Source organism: Anomaloglossus baeobatrachus, chromosome 1 (genome assembly GCF_048569485.1).
Source record: "Anomaloglossus baeobatrachus isolate aAnoBae1 chromosome 1, aAnoBae1.hap1, whole genome shotgun sequence".
NCBI lineage: Eukaryota > Metazoa > Chordata > Amphibia > Anura > Aromobatidae > Anomaloglossus > Anomaloglossus baeobatrachus.
The window spans coordinates 249,287,454-249,305,308 of NC_134353.1; the positions used below are offsets into that span (position 1 = coordinate 249,287,454).

General features: G+C 41.9%; 1 protein-coding gene across 1 annotated transcript in view; it reads right to left on the reverse strand.

Moving 5' to 3' along the window:
- AFG2A (AAA ATPase AFG2A) overlaps window positions 1–17,855 on the reverse strand; it is a 603,999-nt gene that overhangs the window by 246,809 nt on the left and 339,335 nt on the right. The window lies entirely within an intron of this gene.

The following is a 17,855-nucleotide window of genomic DNA, read 5'->3' on the forward strand; positions in this document are numbered from 1 at the left end:
TTCAGACTCCGAGGATAATAGGATCTATCCACTGTTGCCCTCTACTGGTAGGAGTCTTTATTCTGGAAAATGATTTTGGCCCTAAATAGTATATGATAATCAAATGTACAATTTACCAACAATCGATGATGGTCTTTGAAGCTGCTCAAAAGTTTTGCCCCAGTAAGAGCTGAACATTCATGGTTATAGTGACATAACTCTGTTGGGCTCTGTTCACATAAACATTTATTTTCTGCGTTTGCGTATTCTGATTGGAACAGACAAAGAAATGATAACATTTGCATTGCGTGCATTACTATTTCTTAGTGAAGCAGAGGGCCCCAATTACTTTTATGGGGTTCATCTGCTTTCTGTTTGCTGTTTATTTTTAGAACGGAAGAAAAAGTTCTGCATGCAAGGCTAAAAAAGCAAATGGAAACCAGACAGACCCCATATATATTAATTGTCCCATCTGCTTCTGTATTAAACAGGAATGCACAGGATGCTAATTTTGTTTATATGTTCCAAACAGATCCAAGAAATGGAAAAAATAAACGGACTTGTCTATAGGAGTCAGGTCAGGCTCCTTCACAACTTTAGAGACCATGTTAGATAGTTAGTTGAACCTTGTATGTTTTTAAAGTAAGGCCGGATCCTTTTTGGTACAGTCAAAAACCTTTAATATGTGGTGTCTAGATTAATTTAGCAGCTCAAGACCCAACGAGTCCAGGATGCAGCGACTCCTGATCGTGGCCACGCACCCTTATGCTTCCATGAATAAGACTATGGAATGACAGCTAAAATAAACAAGCATGGCAACTGCATTGCCGGTAACACAAATAACCATGCTATTTGTTAACTCGTTACATAATACAGGGAGAAAGCAATGGTTCAACCTTATTAGACAGACAGATCTTTGGCAAGCCATAAAAAATGGTATACACCCACATATTTATATTACCCCTCACCAAATACAAACTTTGAATATTCTGTCAATCGCAGTAGCAATAATAAATAACACCACATTTTAAAAGCACAGAATGTTGTTATAAACTCATAAATACAGGTATACATCATTTGTACAAATAATTAAATAGGAAAAAACCCTACAAAATAATTAGAGTAACGGGCAGACCAGTGGTTTACCGCGAGCCAGGACTCTATTAAAAAATGAAGTGTATTGCACATGCGCACATAGTAGTATTATAGGTCTCAATGAAAGCTCTAACATAGAAGAAATGAAAGAAGTTATGAAGGTAGATCAGAGAGTAAAGCTCAGCCAAGCTATTACAAGAGATCTATTGATAATCTTCGTACTCAATGAGTATAATTATAGGTGGATGTAGATATGTTCATCATATTAAAAAAAAGAATCATATAGTAGTGCAAATAAAGTAAGAAAACGTAAAAGCCAGCTCACCAACACTGTTCAGAATTAATCACGATGGTCACACGGAGACGCTCAGGCAATGGCTGGTAAATCCAGGCAGGAAAGGAAAAATAAAAAACTTTACTTTATTTTACATATTAAACTAATCTTTATTCACCCCAACAGAGCTGATGTGTAGAAAAGAAAACCAACACATTTGCCGAAACGCGTTGAATTTCTTTTCCACACATCAGCTCTGTGGTGCATCCTCAAATGGAAGGTGGAGGAGCGCAAGGTCTCCATCATCCACCAGTTACAAGATATTATTATGGAGAAGTGGAAGAGGATCCAGCGGCTCCTATGAAGCTCTAAGTGAACTCTATGTCCAAGAGAGTTTAGGCAGTGCTTGAAAATATGGTGACAACACAAAATATTGACAATTTGACCATTTTCACTTAGAGGAGTACTTAGTTTTGTAGCCAGTGGTTTTGACATGAATGGCTGTTTATTGAGTTATTTAAAGGACACCAAATTTACACTGTTATACACTCACTACGTTACATTGTATCAAATTGTCATATCTTCAGTGTCGTCTCATGAAGAGATATAATAAAAAAATACAACAATGTGAGGAGTGTAATAACTTTTGTGACATACTGTATCCATCTCAGTTCTTTCTGCTTGAATAACTGAATTCGGTCACCTACTCTTCTAAGAACTGGCACTCATAATTCAATTTACATACATTTGTGCATTGGCCACCGAATGTCTGGTCATGTACAATTCCATGAGCTTCGTTTCCATAGTACTCTTATATTTTCCAATCTGTGTTTTCACCTCTTGTGTGGTCTCACCCATATGACCATACTACATGAGCCATTAACGACAGACAACGTATTTAGATCTGCGTGCATATCTACATTTAATGTGATATTCTTTGCCTGTCTTAGGATTCCTAAAGATAATGCCCTTGATCAGACTATTAGGCTATGTGCGCACGTAGCGTTTGTCCCTGCAGAATTTTCTGCAGCGATTTGAACAGCACACGTGCGCTTCAAATCGCTGCAGAAAAAGTCCGTAATGAAAAAAAAAAAGCTGATTTCATGCGCTCTGAGTGCAGCTCCTCCCATAGACAGAGCGGGGATGCATGCAGAGCGCAGGAAAGAAGTGACATGTCACTTCTTAGAACGTGCGCATCGGGCAGCAGCCGAAGTGCTGCGCTCTAATACGCCACGTGCACACGCCACCTGCATAATCTTCTTAGATTATGCTGGGGACGCAGGACGCATGCAGTTATGCTGCGGTGCAGAACGCAGCGTAACTGCATGCAAATACGCAACGTGCGCACATAGCTTTACAATGGGAATGTGTAATCAACAAATTGCATTGTGTCTCAACACTCCTATTGGAGCCTATATCTGACTTAACCAACATGTTACCAGAGTTCCTATTCTGCTTATATGCCATAATTGGTGTATTTTGGAACTCACTAATTTTGGGGCCTAGACCTTTTTGTAAAGTTCCTCAACTCTTTGTAATATCTTAGCAACTTGTTCTTGTTTGAAAGAAAAATGTAAAAGCAAAACGGAATTCTGTTCTTACTACGTGTATGATTGGTGGTGTACAGAGCATCATGCTGTGTAATTTCACATATTGTGGTTTTGTGCTGTTTCAAGATTGTTATAGGGTAAAGTTTCAAGAATAGGTTGCACATGACATCAACAATATAAATTATTTTGTGATTTTAATATGTAAGACGTTTTAATCTTAATAATTGGCTCCAAGGAAATGAATTCACCATGGCCTTGGGATGATCACTCTAAAAATCCAACAGACTATAAAACAGTCAGTTGATTTAGAGAAGACGTCCATATAAAACTGCATGACTCGAACATAGATTATAGTATCCAGAAATTGCAGTTCACTACTGGAATGTGCTATCATGAACTGCAATTCTGGATATGTGTGGTTAAAAATACTATGAATTACAGAGTTCCTCAGCGCCTGATATGATGAAGTATAAAATAAATTATTTTCAACAGTTGCCATGTAGATGTCTGAATAAGTTGGTACGACTTTAGAGCCCATGTTGTTACCCCGACACTGCAAATAAAAATAGTCTTCACATAGAAGTTATTATATAATATAGATTTCAAAAACTCCAAAATAAATTGCAATTTATTAAGTGCAAATCTGGAACTGGCAAAGACATTGTGTACTGCTGAGATCCCTTTATCATGTGCAATCAATGGGAATAGGGAGCACTCATCAAATGCCACTAAAATCATGCCCTGCTCATACGAAATCTGTCTAATCCTGCCCAAAAATTCAGGAGGTACCCCTGATATTTGACAATTCCTGGGTTGTAAAACTCCCTCCTCAGAGTACAATCCAAAAAGATTCCAATGTTACTAAAGAGTGATTGCGTCCCTGAACAACTATTGGCCTATCAGGGGGTCAGTAAGGTTTTTGTGGATTGTAGGCAAAATATTCAGTCTTGGGGTAACTGTAAATTCGACCATCAAAACCTCCCCACATCTTCTAATCTACTGTACACTGAATGACCGCTAACCATTGTTCTTAATCTCAAAAGATACTCAGCTGATCATACCATTTTATTAGACTTTATTTTCTATGTTCATGAATTACAATGATGTCTGACTCTGTATTCTGGCAGCATATTTTTATTTTTTTTTAAATCTCAGATTATTCTGTTTACAATGGCAGTGACATCAGTTGAACACAGTAATGGAGCAATAACTGGTACAAGAAGTTAAGCGCTCCATACATATTAAAGTACCTTGAACATGACAGTTTTGTCTGACAATCTTATGTCTGAGGGCTTTATGGCTCTCCACCATTTGAGAGATATCAAGGAGATTAGGAATGACAGCTTGAATTAAAATGCCTGATCATTTTGTTCTCCAGGCAGATCAGTCACCATCAGAAACAAAAGGCCCCTTTACACACTGCAACATCGCTAGCGATATAGCTGTAACGTCACCGGTTTTGTGATGTAATAGAGATCTCCCCAGCGACATTGCAGTGTGTGACATGCATCAGCGACCTGGCCCCCGCTGTGAGATGGCTGATCACTACAAGTCGTTCAGGACCATTCTTTGGTCCTTTGTTTCCTGCTGTGCAGCATGTATCGGTGTGTTTGACACCGTTACAAAGACATCGTTAGCGACCCAGCCCATAGGCGTGCTAGCGTTCCCTTTCCAGCGAGGTCGTTCTGCAGGTCCGTATTGCTGCTGCGTTGTTGGCCAGATCTTGTTTGACAGCTCACCAGCGACTGTTAGAGACTTTCCAGTGATCCTGGGCAGGTTGAGATCGCTGGTGGGATTGCTAGAAAGTCTCAGTGTGTAAAAGGGCCTTTACTCCACTTTCCACAATCACACTAAAGGCCGCTTTACACGCAATGACATCGCTAACACGATGTTGTTGGGGTCACGGAATTCGTGACGCACATCTGGCCTTGTTAGCGATGTGTTACGTGTGATACGTACGAGTGATCGCTAACGAGCAAAAATACTCACCTTATCGTTTGCTTGTTGACACGCTGTCCCCAAATATTGTTGCTGTTGCAGGACGCAGGTTGTTCGTCGTTCCTGCGGCAGCACACATCGCTATGTGTGACACCGCAGGAACGAGGAACCTCACCTTACCTGCGGCCGCCGGCAATGAGGAAGGAAGGAGGTGGGCAGAATGTTACATCCCGCTCATCTCCGCCCCTCCACTTCTATTGGGCGGCCGCTTAGTGATGTCGCTGTGACGCCGAACGAACCGCCCCCTTAGAAAGGAGGCGTTTCGCCGGTCACAGCGATGTTGCTAGGCAGGTAAGTCCGTGTGACGGGTGTAAGCGATGTTGTGCGCCACGGGCAGTGATTTGCCCGTGACGCACAACCGATGGGGGTGGGTACGCACGCTAGCGATCTCGCTAGCGAGATCGCAGCGTGTAAAGCAGCCTTTAGAGAAAAGAAGTGAAATAGGGTCTTGCCCAGGTAAATCAGTAGATAAGAATGCAATAAGGCTTACCTTGTCGGGTTGTGAGAAGCCACAAAAACTGAACTGCACATGTAAAAATAGCTGCCGCATCCCCATGTGAAAAGACAATCAAATTTCAGGGAAAGTTGAGGATAATGCCGCGCTGCCAAAGAAATTCCAGATGGCAATGTAGGAATGTGATGTTTTATTAAGTCCACGTGTTTCAGAGATCTATGTCTCCTTCATCAGGACAAGAAGTGGTAAGGTAATGTGATTTTTTTGTCCTGATGAAGGAGACATACAGTGCCTACAAGTAGTATTCAACCCCCTGCAGATTTAGCAGGTTTGATAAGATGCAAATAAGTTAGAGCCTGCAAACTTCAAACAAGAGCAGGATTTATTAATAGATGCATAAATCTTACACACCAACAAGTTATGTTGCTCAGTTAAATTTTAATACATTTTCAACATAAAAGTGTGGGTCAATTATTATTCAACCCCTAGGTTTAATATTTTGTGGAATAACCCTTGTTTGCAATTACAGCTAATAATTGTCTTTTATAAGACTTGATCAGGCCGGCACAGGTCTCTGGAGTTATCTTGGCCCACTCCTCCATGCAGATCTTCTCCAAGTTATCTAGGTTCTTTGGGTGTCTCATGTGGACTTTAATCTTGAGCTCCTTCCACAAGTTTTCAATTGGGTTAAGGTCAGGAGACTGACTAGGCCACTGCAACACCTTGATTTTTTCCCTCTTGAACCTTGCCTTGGTTTTCTTGACTGCGTGCTTTGGGTCGTTGTCTTGTTGGAAGATGAAATGACGACCCATCTTAAGATCCTTGATGGAGGAGCGGAGGTTCTTGACCAAAATCTCCAGGTAGGCCGTGCTATCCATCTTCCCATGGATGCGGACCAGATGGCCAGGCCCCTTGGCTGAGAAACAGCCACACAGCTGCCACCACCATGCTTGACTGTAGGGATGGTATTCTTGGGGTCGTATGCAGTGCCATCCAGTCTCCAAACGTCACGTGTGTGGTTGGCACCAAAGATCTCGATCTTGGTCTCATCAGACCAGAGAACCTTGAACCAGTCTGTCTCAGAATCCTCCAAGTGATCATGAGCAAACTGTAGACGAGCCTTGACATGACGCTTTGAAAGTAAAGGTACCTTACGGGCTCGTCTGGAACGGAGACCATTGCGGTGGAGTACGTTACTTATGGTATTGACTGAAACCAATGTCCCCACTGCCATGAGATCTTCCCGGAGCTCCTTCCTTGTTGTCCTTGGGTTAGCCTTGACTCTTCGGACAAGCCTGGCCTCGGCACGGGTGGAAACTTTCAAAGGCTGTCCAGGCTGTGGAAGGCTAACAGTAGTTCCATAAGCCTTCCACTTCCGGATGATGCTCCCAACAGTGGAGACAGGTAGGCCCAACTCCTTGGAAAGGGTTTTGTACCCCTTGCCAGCCTTGTGACCCTCCACGATCTTGTCTCTGATGGCCTTGGAATGCTCCTGTGTCTTTCCCATGTTGACCAAGTATGAGTGCTGTTCACAAGTTTGGGGAGGGTCTTAATTAGTCAGAAAAGGCTGGAAAAAGAGATATTTAGTCCAAACATGTGAAGCTCATTGTTGTTTGTGCCTGAAATACTTCTTAATACTTTAGGGGAACCAAACAGAATTATTGTGGTTTGAGGGGTTGAATAATATATGACCCTCTGAATAAACTTTTCACAATTTAAAAAAAAAAAAAGAAAAGAAATAACATTCTTTTTTGCTGCAGTGCATTTCACACTTCCAGGCTGATCTACAGTCCAAATGTCACAATGCCAAGTTAATTCCGAATGTGTAAACCTGCTAAATCTGCAGGGGGTTGAATACTACTTGTAGGCACTGTAGCTCTTTGAAATGCATTGACTTAATAAAACATCACGTTCCTACATTGCCATCTGGAATTTCTTCAGCAGCGCGACATTAACCCCTTCTTTCCTTGAAGTTTCATGTTCCCCAAAGGAGACTACAAAAACACACTGCAGAGCCAAACATTCATGTGTCAGGGAGGTTGGTAAAGATTACCTTTGGCTAAAATATGCCTTTAGAATAAACCGTGCAGTTCACATTTTTGCCTATATTTAGTACTTACGCTGGGAAAGCTCCAGATGTACACGCAAAAAGGGGGTCCTAAGGCTCTATTGCCATGTGGAAGTAAACAGTGTCTTTTCAGTTATTGTCTAGCCAGTATACATCAGTATAACACAATAATGATGTTTGGAATAGAGTATACTATTCCTTAAGCCACCATGCTTAAATAAATGTTTTAGATTTACGAAAGACATAATAGACAATGGGTGACAGATGTCCTTGTATGGCATCTGTCACAGACATCCGTTATTTAGATACCTCGAAAAAATACTGTGATGACATGAACATGCACACAATTATTATGGGAGTGTTTTGACAAGATCATCATTTTTATGCAATTTTCTAACTCTGAGCTGTATAAACATTAATGCTGATTGGATGAAGCAGATCAGGTGATGTGTATTTGTATGATGGAGGGTTTGGCTCAAGAATATCGACAGTCTTTATTAAGGTGTACAGAATTATTGGGCAGCTTGATTTACTCAGGCAAAATGGTCGAAAAAAAGATATAACGGCTTTGATGGGAAAGCATTCTGCTGTGAATGTTATATTTTATGTTGTTAAAAAATTCAATAAAACATTTTGGAAATTAAAAAGAGATTTAACGGACTCGCAGAATTTAAAAATCATTATACGTCTTACAGAGGGATGCAGCAGTGAAATTGCTAAACTATTGGGGAGTGATCAAAGAACAATCAAAAGTTTTCTTGAAAATAGTCAACAGGGTCACAGAAAACGTGTTGAGATAAAAAGAGGCATATTAACTGCCAAAGGTTTTAGAAGAATCAAATGTGAAATAACCAGGAACCCAATATCCTCCAGTGCGGTCCAATCCCAGAACTGTAACCTCACTGGCGTGCCCAGGAGTACCAGAAGCTGCTCAGATACATTGCCAAGATAAGAAAGGCTGACACCAACCACCACTGATCAAGACAAAGCAGTTCAAATGTCCAGACTGGGCCAAGAAATATGTAAAGACAGATTTTTCAAAGGTTCTATGGACTGCTGAGCTGAGAAATACTCTTCACAGACCAAATTCATGGGCCAGTGACTGGATCAGTAACAGACACAAACCTCTACTTTGTCTCGGACACCAGCAAGTTGGAGGTGGGGTTCTGTTATGGTCTGCTATTATTAAAGATGAGCCTATTGGACCTTTTCGTACTGAAGATTGACTCAATGTCAACTCTCAAACCCACTGACAGTTTTAAGACACTTTCTTTAAACAGTGGTACAAGAATAAGTCTGTATCTTTCAAGAAAAAACATGTTTTTTTTATGCAGGACAAGGCTCCTTTGCATTCATAGAAGTACTCCACTGCTTGGCTAGCCATTAAAGGCTTTTAGATGAAATAATAATGATATGGCCTCTTCCTCACCTGATCTAAACCCTTGTTGGCCAAAATTAAATGGGAGATTTAAAGTGAAGGAAAACAGGACACCTCTCTGAACAGTGTCTGGAGTGCTGAGGTAGGAGCTGCCCAAAAAGCGGATTGTCAACAGATTAAGAAACTGATAGACTCCATGGATGGAAGAATTATTACTCTTATTGAAAAGAAAAGTGGATATATTTGCAGGCATGTATAATTTTTTTTTAATTTCTGAAATTTTGAGTTATTTGGTTAATTCTTACTTTAAATTAAAAAGGGAAAACTACACTATGCCCATTTTTGCATAATAATTCTGCACACATGGAAATTCTCTTAAGAAAGGCAAAACATGATTTTATTTTTAATATTTAGGTTTCATTTTTATTAAACCTTTGTATTCAGTTGTTCAATGATAACATTAATCATCAAAAATACAAATTGCCTAAAGGGGGCTTTACACGCTACGATATCGTTAATGTTTTATCGTCAGGGTCACGTTGTTAGTGACGCACATCCGGTGTCATTAACGATATCGCAGCGTGTGACACTTACCAGCGACCTTAAGCGACCTCAAAAATGGTGAAAATCATTCACCATGGAGATGTCGTCCCAAAACCAAAAATCGGTAATGGTTGATTATTGATGTTGTTTGACGCTCCTGCGGCAGCATACATCGCTGTGTGTGACACCGCAGGAGCGAGGAACGTCTCCTTACCTGCCGCCAGCCGCAATGCGGAAGGAAGGAGGTGGGCGGGATGATACGTCCCGCTCATCTCCGCCCCTCCGCTTTCATTGGCCGGCCGCTTAGTGATGTCGCGGTGACGTCGCTGTGATGTCGCACGTCCCTCCCCCTTGAGGGAGGGATTGTTCAGCAGTCACAGCGCCGCCAACGACCAGGTATGTGCGTGTGACGCTGCCGTAGCGATAATGCTCGATATCGCTAGCAATTGCTAGCGATGTCGTAGCGTGTAAAGCCCGCTTAATATTTGTGCACACAGTATAAATATCTCCCAGGATCTTCCCCGACAGAGAAGGATCATGGTGCAGTCTAGCTGCATTCCTGAACACTGACTCGGATAAGAAAGGCCCTGGTCAATGGCCATTACACAGCAGGTAACCATTTTCCCCTTACCCATACAGATTTTCTTGCTGTGAACCAAGATATGAAGGAAAGCTGTTCTTTGACCCTTGCAGGATTTTGGCTAGGAATGCCAAACTGGAGGGGCACTGGGCAGTGGCGGGCTGTTCTGTTCTTGTAGACCTCTCAGTAATGTGGCTTCTGGTGTAGCTGGTTGAGTTTGCTGAGCCAAAAGTAGCAGCTACAGATTTTGAAGTTTAGGTTGTGTTTACTGCTCCACTAATTCCCTTTGAGTGTATATACCGATGTATATATAGCTAATTATGTTGCTTGGTTTTCTAAGGGAATGCTTCAGTTAAAGCTTTATCTGACCTTTTTGGAGGCTTTAATTAAGCAGTATGTCAGTCTTTCCAATGTATGCCTCCAAAGGTAGGTCCAAACATACTGTGCATGGAGTGTAACCCTATGTTCACTTGTGTGACTTAGTTTTAGTGGCAAGTTCATGGCATGATGGATACAAAAAGTGCTGGATAAATACCACGGACTTAAAATAGGGTTCAGCTGGGTTCTTCTAGATAAGGAGTTCCATGATTTCCATGAATTTGCTGTATGCAGTGCTATTCTTCATGCTAAATGTGGCTGAATTGGAGACAGTCGCTAACGGTAGTGTGAATATAGCCTTCATCAGGCTCCAAGTAAAATCACTGTACGAGAGCCTAACATCGTAGATCTAAAAGCATGTATATTGTTGCATTGATGAAAAAGATAAAGTAGTGAATAAAATGAGCATGGTTATGGTTTCCTTCTGTACATAATGAACTTGTCATATCTATCAAGTGCAAGCAATAACATCTGTTCAGGAGCACAACAATTATCAGCACAAAACAGTATCTGTTTACAGGCACATAAAACAAAAGGGGCAGCAGCTTCAGACAGTCGCTCGCTGCAGGACAAAATGCAAAACAAAGTACACATTTGTAAGGAGAGCATTACAAAGATAAAAATATCCCTTTGATCCAAGCATGTACTTCTTCTACAAAGTCTTCCCAGAAAATAGAAACCTACAGACACGGTTTCCTGTGTCCCTAACCCCTTTTTAATTAGTCACATGTTTTGATCAGAGAGCCTGTATTGCCCACATAGGAAGACATGGCCTGGTAACTATTAACATGGAATAGGTTTCCCATAATTACCATCTATAAAAAATTCATCATGTCTAAAAACAGAAGTCCGCTAGCTACAAATGATCATTTGAAGAGCAAATGTTAATTACTGCTACAATACCTGTTCTATTGGCAAAATTATCTGTATATATGGCATCTGTAAAAAGTATTGGCAACCTGGCAACCTATTGGGAGAAGGCATCTCAAATATGAGAGATCTGGAGCAGTTTGAAAAAGAAGAGTGGTTAAAAATTAAAGAAGAGAGGTGAAAGAAGCTTGTTGCTGGTTATAGGAAGCGATTGATTGCAGTATTTATTCCAATGGAATGCTGTATATAAGAGCCTATTGGTGGTGGCCACAGCTTATAGGGGTCAATTGTGGTGACAGGTTCCGTTTAAATTCTTTCAAAATCCTAAAATCTTACTGACTGAACATGGCATTAAATGAAATACTATGGCAGCATACTCTGTGCGTTTTTGCCATGGAAAACAGTAGCGTTTTACATCACCAGCAAAACTATGCGTAAGAGGATGAGATCTCTGAACTGTCATAGCATTTCAGTTCTTTCAGCCTTTTGCAGAAATTTTTACATATTTAAATGAATTGGGGAAAAAAGCAAATAAAGAACTCATCAAATAAGCAAACAAAAAACTGTCAAAAACTCAAGTATTTTACACAGCGTTTTTCCAGCCAACACACTTCTTTTTGGTGCAGAAAATTCTGCTGCAAATATTCAGCATGTGCACATACCCTAAATCCTTCTCAGGGCAAAGGCTATGTGCGCACTTTGAGCATTTGGTACAGAAATTTCTGCACCAATTTTGCATTTCTTGGCAGGAAAAAGCAGAGCAAAAACCTGTTTTTGGTGTGTATTTTTGCATGTGTATTCATTGCTTTTAATGGTGAGAAAGCCTGGCAAAAACAATGAAAGAACTAACATGCTGCAGATTATTTTCTGCACCAAATCTGCAAGGAAAAAACCTCAACATATGCACAGTAGTTCAGGTTTCTCAACGACTATGCTGTCACAAGGATTTGCTTGCAATTTTGAGACAAAAATTTGCATAATACGAGATAAAATTGCACTGTGTGCACACCGCCTTAGGCTAGGTTCACAGTTCCGTTAAATTATATCAGTCACAAACCGCGGCTCTGGTAAACAACGGAATCCGTTTAGTGGATTCCGTTGTGTCCCATAGACTTGTATTAGTGGCGGATTGCGACTGATTACCTTGTGTTGCATCCTCTGCGCCGCAGTCAGTCGTTTTTGGACTGACCGCCGGGCGGAAACAACGCAGAATGTAACATTTTTCGGGCCATCAAAATTAACGCACCGCACAGGAATCTGCCACAATCCGTCAAGCTTGTCATGTTTGTCTATGGTGCTAGATTCCGTCGTAATCCGTCTTACGACTGAATCCAGCTCTGGATTACATCATGTTTTACTGAGCATGCCCAGCATGTTTGGCACACCCACTGGGCTGTCCCAAACACAAACGGATCATGACTGATCCGTCAAAAAACGGACGCACAGCGGATGTAACAGACGCGACGGATCAGTTTTTTTCACAGGATTCCTGTGAAAGGAATCCTGTGAAAAACACATCCGTTGCGTCAGTTGACATCTAAAAAATGACTGATCCGTCGCTGACGGACCTGACGGATTTAAAACAACGGAAATGTGAACCTAGTCTAAAGGCCGCTTTACACACTGAGATATCGGTCCCGATATCGCTAGTGTGGATAGCCGCCCCCATCTGTTGTGCGACACGGGTAAATCGCTGCCCGTGCTGCACAACATCGCCCAGACCCGTCACACATACTTACCTGCCCGGCGACGTCACTGTGACCGGCGAACCGCCTCCTTTCTTAGGGGGCGGTCCGTGTGGCGTCACAGCGACGTCACTGAGCGGCCGCCCAATAGAAGCGGAGGGGCGGAGATGAGCGGGATGTAACATCCCGCCCACCTCCTTCCTTTCGCATAGCGGCCGGGAGGCAGGTACGGAGAGCTTCCTCGTTCCTGCGGTGTCACACGGAGCGATGTGTGCTGCCGCAGGAACGAGGAACAACCTCGTTACTGCTGCAGTAACGATTTTTGAGAATGGACCCCCATATCACCGATGAGCAATTTTGCACGTTTTTGCAACGATGCAAAATCGCTCATCGGTGTCACACGCAACGGCATCGCTAATGCGGCCGGATGTGCGTCACCAAATCCGTGACCCCAACGAGTTCGCATTAGCGATGTCGTAGCGTGTAAAGCCCCCTTTAGTGTGCTTTGTTGCATTTGGATGTAAACAATGGGGTTCCTATTCACTTGGGGCAAACAGACCTTGATAGTGATTTAAATAGGAACGAAAACCAAAAGCATATTAAAAATGTTACAATATCAACTTTTATTAATTGTCTCATTTTCTGGTTGAGATTACAAAATGCTTGAAAAAACAACCAACTTTGCATTTGACTTATTGGTAAAACTTCTCTTTCCTCATGAATGGAAGGATTTTTTAGTTTATTGTTTACTGCTCGTTGCCTAGGTTAGTGGTTACCTCTAAGGTCTATGCCTAGTGGCGGGTCTCCTAGGCAATAAGTGCAGCTATTTTCTATAGTGCTTGTAAGTGCTGCTCTGAATCTAGCTAGATTGCTAAATTTTAGTACCACTCCTCGGGAGCCTCTGCATTCTGCATCAGAGAGTGCACCCTTAGGGGTGCTTCACACACAGCGAGCTCGCTGCCGAGATCGCTGCTGAGTCACGCTTTTTGTGACGCAGCAGTGACCTCATTAGCGATCTCGCTGTGTGTGACAATGAGCAGCGATCTGGCCCCTGCTGCGAGATCGCTGCTCGTTACACACAGCCCTGGTTCGTTTTCTTCAAAGACGCTCTCCCGCTGTGACACACAGATCGCTGTGTGTGACAGCGAGAGAGCGACAAATGAAGCGAGCAGGGAGCAGGAGCCAGCGTCTGACAGCTGAGGTAAGCTTGTAACCAAGATAAACATCGGGTAACCAAGGTGGTTACCCGATATTTACCTTAGTTACCAGCCTCTGCAGCTCTCACGCTGCCTGTGCTGCCGGCTCCGGCTCTCTGCACATGTAGCTGCTGTACACATCGGGTTAATTAACCCGATGTGTACAGCAGCTAGGAGAGCAAGGAGCCAGCGCTAAGCAGTGTGCGCGGCTCCCTGCTCTCTGCACACAGCGCTGGTAACTAATGTAAACATCGGGTAACCATACCCGATGTTTACCTTAGTTACCAGTCTCCGCAGCTTCCAGTCGGCGGCTCCGTGCAAGCGCAGCGTCGCTTGCACGTCGCTGCTGGCTGGGGGCTGTTCAGTGGTCGCTGGTGAGATCTGCCTATTTGACAGCTCACCAGCGACCATGTAGCGATGCAGCAGCGATCCTGACCAGGTCAGATCGCTGGTCGGATCGCTGCTGCATCGCTAAGTGTGAAGGTACCCTAAGTCCACCATAGCATTGCACGACCAGCTCTACCCTCACCTACTGTATCCTCACCCATTCCCTGTAGACTGTGAGCCCTCACGGGCAGAGTCGTCTCTCCTCTTGTACCAGTCTGTGCCTTGAAATGTTCCAGATTATTGTACTTGTCTATGAATGCCCCTCTTCATATGTAAAGCACCATGGAATAAATGGCATCATAATAATAAATAATAATAATATGGACCAACTTGCAACCAATATTACTGGTCCAAATTGTCAATTATCAAGAGTGCAATGTCTCTCGACAAGCAATTAACCAGAAAGCTGGGGTGCTTCATAAAAATTACCATAGAAATGACCCTCTATATTTGAAAGAACTAAGTTTGTGATAAGCATTGTATATCCTAATAGGTACATTAGGTGTTTGGTAAAATAATTCATTGAGAACTGACATCAGGAGGGTGAAGGAGGCAAATAGATGGCACCAGGTGAGGTGACAAATGTCTAGTCACTTTTTAGGGCCAGGATGGAAAGTCGAATTAATGTACAGATGATAAAAAAACATCATCAACAAAAGAGCTTTAACTTTAAGATGTTCAGTGACGAAAACATATGACACACTAAAGTAAAGGCCCTGTCACACACAGAGATAAATCTGCGGCATATCTGTGGTTGCAGTGAAATTGTGGACAATCAGTGCCAGGTTTGTGGCTGTGTACAAATGGAACAATATGTCCATGATTTCACTGCAACCACAGATCTGCCAAAGATTTATCTGTGTGTGTGACAGGGCCTTAAGTTTTATACATCTGGTAGGTCCCCAGCCACTCTGATCTGGTCTTTGAACACCGTCCTCGTTGTATACAAGTTTACAAAAAACATTTGCCCGCTTCATTCGGCAGGGGATATACCAGGTTTAATATTATTTTACTGCATTTCCTGCTCTATAGCCTTTCATAATGAAATTTTGGATAACTGCGTTTCAGCAGTACTGATTATTTAGGTCACCTGCTTGATAATGTATGGGTTCACTATTGTGACCACATAATACACACTGCTTTAGGTTAGCAGCATATATCACAATGGCTTTCATAAAAAAGTACAGGGGTTCTCTGGAAATTAACAAATTTATGATGACCTATTCTTAGGATAGTTCATCAAAATGGGATTGCAGGGGTCTGTACCCAGCACCCCCCATGTCAGCTAAAATGTACTCTGACAGTGCCTGAGTATATGCAATTTATAAGGAGATCTATAGAAGCCCCTTATATTGTTTTGTGAGTGCTGCCGAATACTGCTGTACCAGTTTCCAGTGTAGCCCTGATCCTCTACTGGGTCATGTGATATTAAATCAGACTAGTCGTATTACAGATGGGTTTGTATGTGGACCAGAAGGAGCTTTCACAATGTAAGTCTATTGATTCTCGTTCTGGTGCTCCATAGACTTAAATTGAAGGAAGTAGCTCTGCCCTACACACTCAGGTGAGCCAGAAAAATTAACAGAATAGAAACCATGGAAGACAGCGATTAATAAGTATTTTTAAAATATTTGTATTAAATCACGTGCATAATAAGGACTATTTAAAGAAAAAAAATTACTTGAACTTCTTCTTTAACGAGGAAATAAATGCAAGTTGCTATATTTTTTATGCCAATTATTTAATAATCTGATAAGGCCATTTATGGTTTTGTGTTAGGTGCAATAAAGATGATATATTTCTACGGCTTACTCTTTAATTTTGCTTATTTGGTGAACTGCACCTTTGAGCACTGGATCTAAACATATTGGATGTTTTCAGGACAATGTTCTTTAGAATTAATGATGACGTACGAACGTGAAAACTGCATGGGATGGGGTGGCCTCCTGTCTTTACTTTTGGGCATGCTGTCTATGCTTTTATATCATGGCATTATAATGCCAGCTGGCACATATTCATGCCAGCACCACTTGTGTACGGTCCCACTGTAGACTTGATGTAGGATTATAATTGTTCATGCCTTGCTTTTACTTCTTTCCCCATTTGGAGGGTTTCTTGTAGGATTTTCGTTTTTGCCATCGGTTTTACCACAAGGACTTTGTTTTTACTGTCTTATGATCTTTCCCTTTCATTACCTATACGTGATCATTAATAAAGAGGGATATTCATATGAAAGGTTGTTTATTATTGCTGAATGCTTTATAATTAATAGTGGTATGTTTTCCTTGTAAACTTTCTGCACAAATACTGCCATATGTGATAAAGAGCAGAATGGAGCAGAACCACTCTCTAATTACTACTTGAGTATCCACTATAAACTTTACAGTGGCACCGAGCCACACTTGAGTTATGACCTCCTGGCATTTAAGAGTTTTGGGATGGCTTTCATCCATGCAGGCTGCTTAGCAGACACAAAGCGCTTGTGAGGATTTCATTTCACTATGAATTAGTGTCTAACATTGAGGACGCCTTTCATCATTGACTTGTATTGCCTTCAGGTGCCCATAAATTCCTCTGTCTTTGTGTAGCACTTGTCTATCAGACAGTGTCATCAGTTTTACTGCAGGCAAGAGACAGACACACCTCTTCCTGAGACGCAGACAAGAGGACAATTACTCAAGCCACTCTCCACAGTATCCATCTGCATCAGATCCTCACTAGCTGCAAATCACCTAGGTCTTACGAAAATAAACACATTGCAATTTCCATTCCATGCTATTTGACTCAAATAGTTGGGTGCAGAATATCAGTAATGTGCTGACATGTTCCTCACAACACGTATCAATGTTTGGGTCAGTTTACACCAGTCTCCCCCAACTATAGTCCTTAAAGTCCACCAACATTGGACATTTTCAGGATTTCCTTAGCATTGCACTGCTGTTGGAATCATCACCTGTGCAGGAGATTAAATTATCACCTGAGCAATGCCAAGGAAATCGTAAAAATGTGCACTGTTGGTTGGCTTTGAGAACTGGACTTGGGGAATACTTGTTAACACGACCAACCGGCAAGCACACTATGACCACCATTCTGTGAACCTTTATCGGTCATTTGAACGCATATTTACACAGGCAGAACAAAGTGACGGATGAGCACTCAATAATCTATACCATTTCGACTGCTGCACGCATACTGCCATAGTTCTCACTAGTAAAAGTCCTGTTTACACAGGACCTTACACCGCCGGGAACGATGATCTTTTATGCTGCACAAAAGATCGAGAACGAGAGTTTTGCTTGTTCATCAGATGATCAGCAGATAGGGCATTTTTAACTCTGTGCACAATTATCTTGCAATGTAAATGCCCCTTAACTTTTTACTATTTTATCAACAATAATTCTTTAGGAATTTAAGCCACTG